The sequence below is a fragment of the Carya illinoinensis genome, chromosome 1 (genome assembly GCF_018687715.1).
Source record: "Carya illinoinensis cultivar Pawnee chromosome 1, C.illinoinensisPawnee_v1, whole genome shotgun sequence".
NCBI lineage: Eukaryota > Viridiplantae > Streptophyta > Magnoliopsida > Fagales > Juglandaceae > Carya > Carya illinoinensis.
The window spans coordinates 530,795-545,257 of NC_056752.1; the positions used below are offsets into that span (position 1 = coordinate 530,795).

General features: G+C 32.1%; 1 long non-coding RNA gene across 1 annotated transcript; it reads left to right on the forward strand.

The window, feature by feature from the left end:
* Positions 1 to 9,950: 9,950 nt before the first annotated feature.
* LOC122304220 lies at positions 9,951 to 12,402 on the forward strand. Its single transcript, XR_006240968.1, has 2 exons — positions 9,951 to 10,177; positions 11,942 to 12,402. It is a non-coding gene; the product is annotated as an uncharacterized LOC122304220 (long non-coding RNA).
* The last annotated feature ends 2,061 nt before the right edge of the window (positions 12,403 to 14,463 follow it).

The window sequence follows — 14,463 nt, forward strand, 5'->3', positions numbered from 1 at the left end:
AAGGGAACAAGTTCACATTAAAATTATAGAGTAGTGTTGTAAATCTCTTCAAAATTCGAAATTAGGATTAATGCTCAAAATTAATATTTTATCATAAAACATTAAAATACATTTTCCACATGTGCATGAATATTTTTGAAAATTAAATTTGAAAATTTTGAAAGATAATTGATTGTCATCTTTTGCATGTGCATGCCTTGATTAAAGGGTTGAACTTTGAAAATATTAAAGATGATTGATTGTCATCTTTCACATGTGCATGTTTTATTTGAATATTTTCAAAAGTGATTGATACTTTTTTAGACTTATACAAAAAGTAAAAGATTAGGTTTGAATTTTTTGAAAATGAAAGTGTGCTCATTTTTTCATATGCCAAAAGTAAAAGATTAGGTTTGATTTTTTTGAAAAAGTGAATGATGTTGTCTTTGACAATTGAAAAATAAGAACCTTTTATTTGAATTCTTTGAAAAAGTGAATGATGTTGTCTTTGACAATTGAAAAAGAAGAACCTTTTATTTGAATTTTTTTAAAAAGTGAATGATGTTGTCTTTGACATGTGAATCTTTTTAAATTTGAATATGAAGTCTCATATGCCTATAAATAGATCAATTGAGAGCTTCACATATATAACACCAAGAGCATACAACATTCATTCAAAAATTTCATTCTCTCTTCTCTAAGCATTGACCCTTAATCCTTGTTCATTTTGAGAGATATAGTTTGCGCTGTATTGTTCTTATTTCACTCATTGAGGAGTGTTTTCTGATAACCTACCCACTATCAGCTCTTGTATCAGAAAAAGGGTGTGTATAACCTTTGTGTGTGTAAAAAGTATTCTACACGGGGAATAGTTGAATCACCACGTGTAAGGTGATTGCAAGTGTAGAGGGTGTTCTACACGGATCCTTTGTAGCGGTATTGTTCAAAGGTGTAATAGGTTTCTATCTCCACCTGAAGGGGGTTGAATAGTGAATTTGGGAATCCTCAAGGGGTAGCTTGAGGCGAGGACGTAGGCAGTGGAGCCGAACCTCGTTAACATACTGAGTTTGCTTCTCTCTTACCCTTACTCTTTATATTTATTGTTATTTTATATTTTGTTTATATTTTATATTATATATTTGATTTATAATTGTTATTTTTTTTATACAACTCAATTCACCCCCCTCTTGTGTTAGTCATCTGGGCAACAATAATCCTTCAACTTCGACTAACAAGGAACCCTAGCCCTAACCCTTACGATCTCAGCCGCAGCCCAGCCCCAACTCGTGGTTGGCATTAAAAAAGGCTCCGATCTCCATTTCCAAGTGCTGCTCCTTTCTATTTTCTCTTATCGTCTCTTCTCTCTCTCTCTCTCTCTCTCTCTCTCTCTCTCTCTCTCTCCAACGCTTCACTGAATCACTAATTTAGCCTCTGATAATCATAGGAACTAAATATTAGTTTATTTATGCAAATATTTATGGATGTAGGAACTAGTGATTTCTTACTGCTGCTATTTTTTTTTTTTTTTTAATTTTTGTTTTCTGGATTGCAGACTCACTCATTGGATAAATTGTGACCTCATTCGATTAGTTTCTAATTCATGAAAACCCCATATTTGTTTGATGTACGTTGATGATGGAAAACTGTATTTGGTTGGAGATCTCATATGCAGCTGTCGAGAGAGACTTAAAAAAAAATTGTAGAGGAAGACTTATCTTTTTGCTTATTGATTGTAGTATTTCTATATTATTATAGGGAAGATTACTGTTGTAAGTTTGTACTTTCTATTTTATTTGTGATTTGTTTTCTAGTTTTTAATATTTTTCTACTGATGTGGAACATTTTGATGGAAATGGAAGAGCCACTTTGGTATATAAGTATTATCCAAGGAATCGTTGGAAATGCAGATCATGCAGTGTATTGCCAATTGTCATTAGGTATAAAACATTCATACCACCACACAATCATTCTACCATTTTTTCCACTCCCTCTATCAAATGTTATAAAGGTGGTCTAAGTTGACTTAACACCCTATATATTACAAGACCTCCCTTGACAACATATATGGGTTCACACCCAACAATAATGGGTTTACTTTGTGGTTAGCATGTAACATTAAAGTCATTAGGTTATGCTATATAAATCAATCCCAAAGGCCAACCTATTTACTTAAAAGCATACCAAATATGTAAGTAGTTGATGCTAGTTTGCTTCATCTCTAAGAATCCCAGAACACAAGACATCCTGGTGGAATTTGCAAATGTTGTGTGGTGCAAAAAAATCCTGAATCATATACAGAAATTTACTTTTATTGCACACTTTAAAATATTCACATTTTTTAGACTATATGACATTCTCCTTTTCCCATTCCTTTATTTTATTTTAGTTTATTTTAATTTATTTTTTGGGAGGAAGGGGGTCCTTACCATCTCTACAAAAATTCTTGGATTGCAGGTTTTTGGTGTGTTTCTTATGTAATGTAGTTTTTGACTGAATGGATAAAAGCATAGCATTTGTCTCAATACACACAATGGATTAATTGCTTATTATTACGTAATCATCATTGTTAGCATTGTAACTGCTATATTCGTTAATGTATCATCTTGTTAAAGTTTATGTGAAACTGTAGTCTTTTCACTTAGTTTTAGGTGGTTCGATCTCTCTAGGGGGTTTGACAAATAAAAAGAGTTCATGTGGATTGAACTTTTACTTGTTCATACTCTACTTTAGGAAGTTTTACTTATAAAAAAAAAAATAATAAGCTACTTTAGGAAGTTGCTAGAAAAAAATAATAATATCATTTTGCGTTATTTTTACATATCTACTTAACAGTTAGAGCTCTAGTTTGCTGGTTTTACTTCATGAATTTATCTTGTTTATGTTTATCTTGTTTGTTGTGTTCTACAGTTGTAGTTATTAAATCATGGAAGGCACAAACACTCCTACATTCACAGCATCTTATCTTAGCATCCCAGCCCCAGAACAACTTATTGATGCTCTCAGTCTAATAGTTGATGAGTATAGCGGACCAATAGACTCTTCGGTAGGCACTTCTAGTGCCTTCCATTCTACCCCTCACCCTCCACCTAGTAGTAAAAATCCTAAGAATAGGTTTGAGGTATGGTCTTACTTCACAAGGGTGCCCAATTGTGATCCCGAAGAACCTGTAGTTACTTGTAATTATGGTCATAGGCAATGGAAATGCCATCCCAAAGGGCAAGACACTTTGGGCATAAAAACACATAGGGGTGAGAATCGGCCGGTCCGGACCGGCCATTTTTGGACCTGACCGGACCAAACTCAATTCGGTCCGGTCCCGGTCCAGGGGTTTTCCACCCTGGACCGGACCGAATGAAAATATATATATATATATATAATTTATATAAATAATTTTATAAATTAATTATATAATTTTTTACTTATACTAATATTTATAATTATATACTAATACTAATAGTCTAATATGGTATTAAAAAAAATAATACTAATAGTCTAATATTATAATATACTATAGTTATACTTATACCAATATAGACTATATAGTTATATTAAATACTATAAGTAATACTAATACTAATATATAGCTAAATCACTATAAGTATAACTGTATAACTATATATATTTAGTATGAATGTATTATTATATTCTTTAATGTATAACTATAATATATAGTACTGCTATATATATTAATATATTAACATATTATAAGAGTTATAGTATAAATTATAATATAGAAATTATAATATACTAAATCACTATAACAATATAACTAATACTAATATATAGCTATACAATTAGTCTACTATTAATACTATTATATAGTTATACTTTTCACTATAATTAGTATTAATATATAATTATATAGTTGTACTAATACTATTAGTCTATTATATAGTCTAAGACTCTTAAGTCTAATATAGGATATATGGTTATAACTAATACTAATATTATTAATACTAATAATGTAGAAAATAGTTATACTAACTGATTGATTCAACATAACTAATACTACTGATATAATATAGCTATACTAAATTATTAATAGTTTAATACAAATTACTGATAGTTATACTAACTGATTGATTCAATATAACTAAATATTACTAATACTAGTATAAGTTTATAACTATATATATTACTAATAGTTATAGACTATCAGTATAGTCTATACTCATAGTCTATACTAATCGTAAATTATAATACTAATACTATAAGTAATACTATACTAATTTATACCATAACTCTTGTAATATGTTAATACATTAATATATACTAGTACCATGTATTATAGTTAATAGTTATATATTAAATAGTATAATAATACATTGATACTAAATATATATAGTTATAGACTTATAATGATTTATTTATTATGAATTTATATTTATAAATCATTATAAGTCTATAACTATATATATTTAGTATCAATGTATTATTATATTATTTAATGTATAACTATTAACTATAATATATAGTACTAGTATATATTAATATATCAACATATTATAAGAGTTATGGTATAAATTATAATATATCATATATGTATAAATTTATAATGTATTAGTATAGTTAACTTAATATGTAATATGTTAGTATTAAATCACTATAACTATATAGAGTATTAGTAATATAGTATTTAATATAACTACATAGAGTATTAGTAATAAGAGTATTACTATTATTTAATATAGTATGACGTAGAGTATTAATAAATGTGTGGTGTTTGAAGAGATATAGTAATACTAGTATATTACATATAGTATTACTATTATTACATATAGTTATTAGTTATAGTATTAGTACTAGTGTATTATTAGTTATAGCAAATAAATTAATAACTATTACTAATTTACTATATACTAATAGTATTAGCATATTATTAATATATATTAATATATATAATAGTATACTATATATATTAAATATATCACAATATAATTATATAAGTATTAAATAAAATGTCATAGGATTTTAAAAAAAAAAAAAAAATAGTAAACTGTGGACCGGATCGGACCGAATGGGACCGGACCGTCCCGGCCCCTAGGGAGTTCAGTTCGGTCCAGGATGGGAAAACCCTGGACAGAATAGGTCCGATCCGGTCCGTAAAACCTCCCTGGACCAGACCGGACCGGATCGAACTCACCCCTAAAAACACACATCTAATTTTGCCTCAAAAATCGTAAGAAGAATTTGGATAAGAGTCAAACATTCTTGGTCCCAGAAGCAAGAAGTAAAGGAGGGGAAGGGGAGAAGACATTAGGGATGGCCAAATACAATAAGAAAAAAATCCAGGCTGCCCTTGCTAGGATGGTGATAGTGGGCGAGTTACCATTTAGATGTGTTGAGAGAGAAGGGTTTTGGGAATTTGTTAAATCCCTTAATCCTAGGTTTCCTATTCCTTTTCGATTTACCATAATGTGTGACTGTATGAGGCTATTCTTAAGAGAGAATGATAGTTTGAAGAAAATGTTTTTGACCACCAAACAAAGAGTGTGCCTAACCACCGACACTTGGACTTCTATTCAAAATATTAATTACATGCGTGTGATTGCTCACTTTATTGATAGTAGTTGGAAGTTTCATAAGCGGATCATTTCATTTATTTGGATTAGCGACCACAAGGGAGCAACGATTGGGAGAGAGTTGGAGGAGTGTTTGCTTGATTGGGGCATTGACAAAATTCTCACAATTACGGTAGATAATGCTACCTCTAATGACTCCGTTATTGATTGGTTGAGAACAAGGGAAATATGAAGTGCAGATTGTACTGCAGCTCATGAGTTTATTCACATGAGGTGTAAGGCACACATCTTAAACTTTATTGTGAGTGAAGGTTTGAAAGAGGTTAATAACTCAATTGTAAAGGTCTGAAATTTGATTAAGTATGTAAAGTCTTCTCCCCAAAGACTTGCCACTTTCAAGTCTTGTGTTGATAAATCAAAAGTTCAATGTTCTAGTTTTTTTGAGTCTCGACATGCTTACTAGATTAAATTAGACTTTTCTTATGTTGAACGTGGCTAAGAAGTATAAAAAAGCCTTCCAACTTTTGCTTGACGAGGATCCCTATTCATGAGTTTATTTGTCTGATAATGGGCATGGAAAAGAGGGTCTAGGAGCTCCTAGGCCTCATGATCGGGAGATCATAAGAAACTTTTTAAAGTTTCTTCAAATATTTTATGGTGTCACATTACGTATTTCTGATACACTGTATGTTACATCAAATATTTATGTCTAAGAGCTTATTGTAATTCATAAATACTTGAATAATTTTTGTGACAATAGTAATCAACGTTTGAGTTCAATGACTTTCAGAATGAAAATAAAATATAATAACTATTGAGGTGATCTTGAAAACATAAATTGGTTGTTGTTTATTGCTGCCATTCTTGATCCACGGTTCAAATTGGTTAATCAAGCATATTAGTTCAAGAAAACATTGGATGAGGAGAATGGTGAGGAATTTGTTGCATTCCTAAAGAGGGATATGAAATATTTGTATGAATAATATGTAGAGTTTGGTGGTGGGTGCGTAACTAAGTCTAACATAAGTTGGAGTTAGAGCGGTATTTGTTAGAGAACATTGAGATTCCTACTGGGAGTTTCAAAATTTTAATTTGGTGGAAAGTCAACTCCACCAAGTATCCGGTTCTTACTCTAATGACAAAATATATTTTCACCATTCCAATCACCACTGTTGCATCTGAATGAACATTTAGCACAGGTGACCGTGTTCTGGATCCGTTTAGGAGTTCTTTAGCTCCTAGAACTATAGAGGCTCTTATATGCTCGCAAAACTTATTAAAGTCCACTTCTATATGCTTGAGTCAAAATTATTCAGAAGCCATTGATGATGCAAAGAGCTATAAGCTAGACTCAGGTAATGTATTTAGAGATTTTTTTAAGTTGTTATATAAGTTGATTTTGACATTTTGTAATACTAATTTTCTATACTTTAACACGTTGATGTAAAATTAATCACTTCTATAGCTAGCATGCTTCATGAAAATGATTGACAATTTTGTTTATGATATCTTATTTCAATTTTGCTTTCTTTATTTTTATAAATTTATATGGTATTTTATTTCCTTACTAATTTTGTACTTTTTTTTTCTTCAGGCACAAGTTGGAATGACATTTGTTGTAATTTGTATTGGTTCTATTGTTATAGGTTGCAACTTATTGATGGATGATGAAACATGAATTTTTTGGATAATTTGGGAGGATAGATGATAGAATCTGGATAAGTTAGATGACGAGTGTTTTTAGCTTTGTGTTATTGTTTGTTGTTGTTGAAATAACAATAGCATGGGATGCTAGATTTGTTTTTTTTTTTTAACTTGTAATTTTGTACGAATGATTTTAGTTTGTAATTTTGGATTTGTATTTTTAATTTTTAATTTTGAATGAATGATTTTAGGTTTTAATTTTGGTTATGTATTTTTAATGTGTATTCTCATAGTTGGAAAATTTCTTGTTGCACGTTTGAATTTAGTTTTATTTCTTATAGTGTGATGGATTTTGAATTTAGTTTTATTTTATAGTGTGATGGATTTTGAATTTAGTTTTATTTTCTAGTGTAATGGATTTAATGTGTGTATCAGGTTCTAAGGAGTAAGGATTAAGTATCATTGTGCGATAATTTTGGTTAGATAAATTAGAAATCTAAAATTATATTTTTAAAAAAAAAATTGATATAAGGCCCAAATCCAATTAGAGTCCCAAATTGTAAAATTGAAATGTCAACTAGGTTAAGTAAAAAAATCTAAAAAAAAAGCTCAACAAAAAAACCCAACTCCAACTCCACTTCGACAAGTCGAAGTCAGAGTCGGAGCAGAGTCAGTCGCATCCAAAGTCTGAGGTTGGATTCGGCCTCCGACAAAGTCAGAGTCAAAATTGGAGGACGACCATACCAACTTCGAACAGTCGGTGCTCTACCCTAGTCAAATGACTTATTACTTCAATTTTTAATTGTCTTAAAATGGAGCAACCTCACAATGAAAACTAATTTTGAAAATTTAATACAATCTAGATAAAGTTGATGTTGAGAATCTTCCCACATTTGTTTACAATTTCTGTTGCCCAATTCTAGTAATGCAGGAGCTTGGCTAGTGGAAGACTCTCCTATATTAACATCCTAAATATTTCCATGTAAATATCATTTAAAATTTCTTCAACATCATCAACATTTTATGTGCAGTCATTCTCATTAATATTGTTACAAACTTGATTTTCATTCCATGTTTCCACATCTCCATGAAATGGTTATTGCATGTAATTCTTATCAATTCTTTTAATGAATAGATGATCATCCACCACATTTATAATTCTATAATTACCAATTTTACACTTGAAACAAGAACACCTGATCCTACTCAGTTTGTCTACATAACCACGTGCAATACTAATAATTGGTTTATCCCTTCTACATATATTGTAAAAAAGTTATTAGTAATATGCATACAGATTTTGTCCATTTTGTTGTACCTATCAAAAGTTTAAGAAACAAATTAACTTTGACTAAAACTAATAGCATCGTTGAAAAGTATGTGTGTATGGAAAATTACAAATTTACCTGTGCCGAGCTCACAAGATAAACATATATACAAAAATTTGACAACAATGATCTTAGATTAATACAACACCCACCCAACACTATGAGTACCTATGTTGTTTTTTGAAACCCCTCTATATTATTTTATTCAGTTCAGAGCATAAATGCGTTGTTTAGCCATAACCTAACTTTTTGGTTTAAGTGGCTAGTAAATTCTTGAAGTCGGTCACTTGATTAGCACTTTCCAAATAATAAATATAAGAAGAGAGCTTAGGCCTCGTTTGGTTTCACAAACCATCTCATCTAATATGTGTAATCAAATGATGCCTTAATCACTCCATCATATCGAGTGACAATAATATTATTTCTTGGATCGCTTATAATATCTTGCATAGAGTTACACATTGTATTAACATATATTGAGATAATTTTAACCTATTCATATTTTTTAACCTAGTGCAAGGGTAGCTCAATGGTAAAGCTATTGCGTAAGGCTCCCACCCTATGCAAGGCCCCAAGAATAAAACTGATGTTTTTCTTTGTTTTGAAAAAATATATATAAACCATTTCATTAAATAAAATTTAGATTTTTCAATGTGTGCAAGGTCCCATAATACTAAATGTAATATTTAATACAATGAATTGTTTATATTTTTAAATAACCTTTTCAAGGTCTTACTAAATTGATGCACAAAATTTGTATTGAGTCTTCATTTTAAGTTTTTGTATTAAATAAAAATTCAAAAACATTTTATTGAAAGATTTTAAATAAAATCTCCTTATTTAAAATCCCATTTTATTGACAATTTTGAAAATATTCCATATAATAATTTATATTTTATTGTATTATAATTACAAATGACTTACTTAAGTTTCGCCTGAGGTTTCAATTTATATTGAGCTACCCTTGACCTAATGGTACTCTTCTTTCATTGGTATTTAGAATGGATGTCTAATTAAGAGCAGCAATTGTATAGTGCTACTATATCATTTAGGTTGTGGTTGGATAGTGCATTATTATTCAATATTTTATCATTATTTTTCACATAATTTTCACTATTATTTAATATTTTATTATTTATTTTTTACTATTATTTACAGATAATCTGAAATCACATCACTATATAAATGTAACCTAGCATGGTTTGAATTGTAAAACCATTTCAGTTTGTCTTATCTAATCGTTATAATTTTTAAATTTTCAAATAAAATATAATAAATAATTCTATTTTTTGAAATATAAAAACTAAAATAATATTAAAATTTAATATTTTAATAATATTTTATTTAACTGTTACCTCGTTTCATGTCAATTCATTATCCAAATTGGGTCTAGACACTCTGTTTTTTAATGTTCTTCAAACGCGGCTCAAATCTACTAATGGGCTTCTAAATTAATCTTAGAAGGGGCTAAATTAATCTGAGCCCGAGTGAGGTGAGCTATTCTCTCTCTCTTCCTCGGTCTAAATTAATCTTATATATATCGGTTCTAAAACCCGGAACCTGAAAGTGGAAGTGAAAGGTAAAAGCGCAGTCTGCATCCATATCCGAGCGCTCCTCAATTGAAGGAGCTAAAGCTTGAAAAACAATACAAATGTTCGGTCGAAGCAGGTTCCTCTCTCTTCCCATGGTAATTGGAGCTGTCATGTAAGTTCGCCTTCTCGTTTCTGTTTATCATTTTCTCTAATTTCAGTTCAAAGTTTAAACCCTCTATATTCGTTTTTTTAGGGAGGGGGTGGCTTAACTTGATATCTGTATGCAAAAGCATGTTCACTAATGCTTGGAAGACATTTTCCAGCTCGTGGGTTTTAATTTTCGAGAGCCCATCTTTGCGTTTGATTCTCTAATTTGTTTCGCTTGACTCTCATGGTACCAGTTCTGCAATTTACGTGCTCACCCACCGAATTTTGAACGCATGATTTCACTCCCTGTATAACATCATTTCAGATAGGTATCATTGAAGCTATCAATGATTACAAATCGTTCCGAATAGGCTGCGCCCTTGTGGCTTGACTTCCAATAATTGTGGTAATGAATTAGCGTAATATAAACAACTGCGCCTCTCTTTCTGCCACTTATTTTAGATGTCATAATACCGCCATTTGAATATAAATCTTGGAGCCATCTGACCCTTTCTTGTGATATCAGAATCTCCTTCAACTAATCACTCTAGTGGTGAGACATTTCCTGCAAATTCATAGTGCTATATTGTGTACCACTGTCCGGGAGTATACAGGAATGAGTGTGAGGAAGTTGAAGTCCTATATTTTATGGTTTTCACACATGTAAGTGATTGCATTTGTGAAAGCTCTGACTGACCCCTAAAAGTTGAAGTCTCACCTTTTTGGCTTTCTCAACTCCATGGAATGATCGCTCTTAAATATCCTAACTCCTGCTTTGTGTGTTGTCCCCATTATCTTACCACAAATGCCTTCTCAAATATCATTTGGTTGACCCCTTGGTTGATATGGTTGTCATCCAATCGAAATATACAATAATAATGAAGTATCTAGAATAACATCAACATCTTTTGGAAGAATAAGGATTAAGTGGCGTTCTAACATGTTACATTAATCAGTCATACTTTTGTTCAACTTTTACAGCTTCAAATGTGCATACTCTAATACAATATACCTGTAGATCTCTCTATTTTAAGTTGTAAGATATATGGAATCCTTCACACACCATTGACTTAGTTTCATATCAATGGAGTGTACAGAGGAATTGACGGACCATAGAAGCTGCTTGCATATATTTATAGTGCTTTTAACCAAACAACTCAATTATACAATAAGAAATCACTCCACAGAACATATTCATGGAGTAGAGGGAAGCATAGCCTCTGAAAGGGGTACACTCTATTTTTTTTTTACCTATTTTTGGCTTCAATATGGTTTTTCTGTTACACTTGTGTCACCAGTAGACTATATCTCTTCTGCATTGACTGCAAAAGAACTATTGCCTTCTCTGTTCTTTTTGTTTTAACGTGTCCATGAGAGGGGCAGTTGCTGTCTGCATTTTTTATGAGATTTTCTGCAAGCCTGCTAAAGTATGAACACGTTATTGCATTTCTTGACAGCTTCTACACGTCTTAAGCTAAGTGTTGGTTAAAATGTTGTGGCGGACAAAAAAGTTATAACATTTCAGTTTTCTGGCAAAGATGTCTTAGATCACAGTTGGATAGTAGTGCTGATTCATATTCGTGTCTTCCACAATGCAATACTAGAAATCTGTGGAAGCTAGGTTGCTGTTAGTGTGCCTTAGGTAGGCTACCTCTTAAGATTTGCTCTGGCTTTACCCCTGTAGCCTGATGGAATCTGACTGAAAAAGTTTTGTACTGTATAAACTGTTTTGATTATCTACTAATATGTTCTCATCAAAGCTGTGTGAATGCTGATATGGGATCTGCAGAATTGGAGTTGTTTCTGGAAAGGCAATATTTGGACCTCCACTTGATGAATACTGGAAAAAGAAGCTTAAGGAGGAGGCAGCAGCTGCGAAGGAGACTGATGAAAGATCAAGTTAGCATCATGGTGAAGCTTCTCATTTTTCGTCATCTCATAAAGATTCAAAGTCAGGGCTCACTTTTCCAGCTTTCTTTTTAAGGAGGCTTAAGCGGAATCGTATGTTTGCTACCCTTGATTTTTTATTTTTTATTTTTATTTTGAGAAATTGGAACGCGGCAAAGCCATTTTCATAGGGTCCCAGAATACTTGTGGAATTGTGGAAAGGTAAAGCGAGTAATTCCCGACTTTCTGGATAAAATACACAAGTTTTGTATTTTGCTCAATTTTTTATTTTTATTTATTTATTTTTTATCTGCAATGAACACTAGTAGAAATTCGAATATCTCATCCAAATTATGCCATTCACCTTCGGAAATTTGATTTATACTCTGCAATTCCTTACCATTGATTTCTCGCGGTGATGCTCACTGTTATATTTCAATCGGGTGGACTTTGCCATCGAAAACGCTGGTCCCACCTTTCCAGCAAGACCCAACATCATGTTTCAGCTAAATACGGTTTGTAAAGTCGAGAATAAAACCGACGTAAAATACATGCAATGTATGTATGTGCATACCAATGTTGGCCTTGATTAATTTGGAACAAGGTAAAACAATCCTTTTATTACCTAGAATATAAAAAAAAAAAAAAAAAAAAAAAAAAAAGAAGAAGAAGAAAACGACGCGTTTTTCATTCGTTACTAGGTTAAGGATGGTAAAGAAGTGGGAAGGGAGCAGCGGTGGTACTCTTGCAAGTTTCCGATCATGAGAATGCAAGGAAGATCAATACAAAATCGTGTAAAGGTTAGACCACCTTCGTTTCATGAAGTTACAAAACAATCATGTATAGAATAACTATATATATATATATATATATTTATATATATATGGAGATCTAAAGAACTCAAAACATTTCCTTGTTAGATATATATAAAGGAACCTAGCTAGCTTGGGCCAGTTTCGTCCAAACCATTTTGTTTCTTACTAACAAGAGAATCGAAGCAGGATTAGCGATCTTACAAAATTTTGATCTTTATATCTGGGTGTTATGATCAATATTTATGCCTCAACGTACGTGCGCTTGCTAGATCGACATGGTGATTACTGATAATATGGAATTTACATCTCTAATAAGAGGACGACACGTATGCAGCCTAACATAATAAGCATAGAATCAATTACATTACAAAAATACAATTGACAATTCTCTCCCCACTCTCTCTCACTTAGGCCAAGTTTAGATTTTGAAATGAAATGAGATGAGATAAAATACTTCGCGAATCAAAACGGGACCTTAGTCGTGCCCTCTCTCTCTCCCCCATCTCTCTCTCTCTCTCTCTCTCTCTCTCTCTCTCTCTCTCTCTCTCTCTCTCTCCTTGAGTCAAAACTTAGATTTTGTCCCCCCTCTCTCTAATCTCCCCCCTCTCCTCACAACAGTGACTTCAATGTCTTGTGCCTCCAAACTAGTTACATGCATGAAATGATTACAACCCACTGTAATCTCTCAAACACATGAAATTTCCCACAAATCACTTGTAATCATAAATCATCAACCATTTGAAGTAAATTCCCATCATGCTTGCCAAATATCAAGATGATCCAAAGTTGGGGAGATGGGGGGGGGGGGGGGGGGGGAAATCTCACCTAAACAATGTTTGAGACTATATTCTTCTCATATTTTAAATATGCTAAATATATGAGTTTCAAATGGGAAAGTGAATGGTACCAGTTGAGGTGAAACTCTCATGGCTCCAAAGAGCTTCACAGATATCTATTGACATGTTTAGGGAAGAGATAGCAACTATGGGGAAGAATGGGAGAATTGAGGGGGCAAAAAGGGAGAGAGAGATGGGCTTCAGGAGAAAGAGAGAGCGACTGGGGGTTTTGGGGGGGGGGGGGGGGGTGTTGGACAAGTCCATATGTAAGATTATTTCCTAAAGTCGATTGTACTATGAATAACAAATATCACTTTCGTGTCAACTTCTTATTGAAGGGTGTAAAATCAAACTTCACACCATATCTAGTTTGAAGGATTTCTAATCAGAATTATTAGCTATTTATGGGTTGTATTCATATCATAATGAACATATCAAGAAGAAAAAATTTATTTGAAAGCCAGTTTTCTTAAGCACACCACACACCTATTTACGTGGCAAATCGGGTCTACTTGAAAATGTATATTGGTTCTTTGAAGGAAGACTTCAAGTTTGAAATGAAATCCTCTCTTCTCAAGTCTCCCTTCAATTGAATAATGAAATCAAGTTCTTCCCCTTCGCTTCTCTCTCTACCCCGTTGCTTCTCCCATTTATCTTATACATCTGTTCTCAGTTGCATAAAGAAATCAAGTTCTTTCCCATTCACTTCTTTCTCTACTCTGTCGCTTCCCCCATTTATCATCTGCACCTGTTTCATGTCCTATTCTAATTAT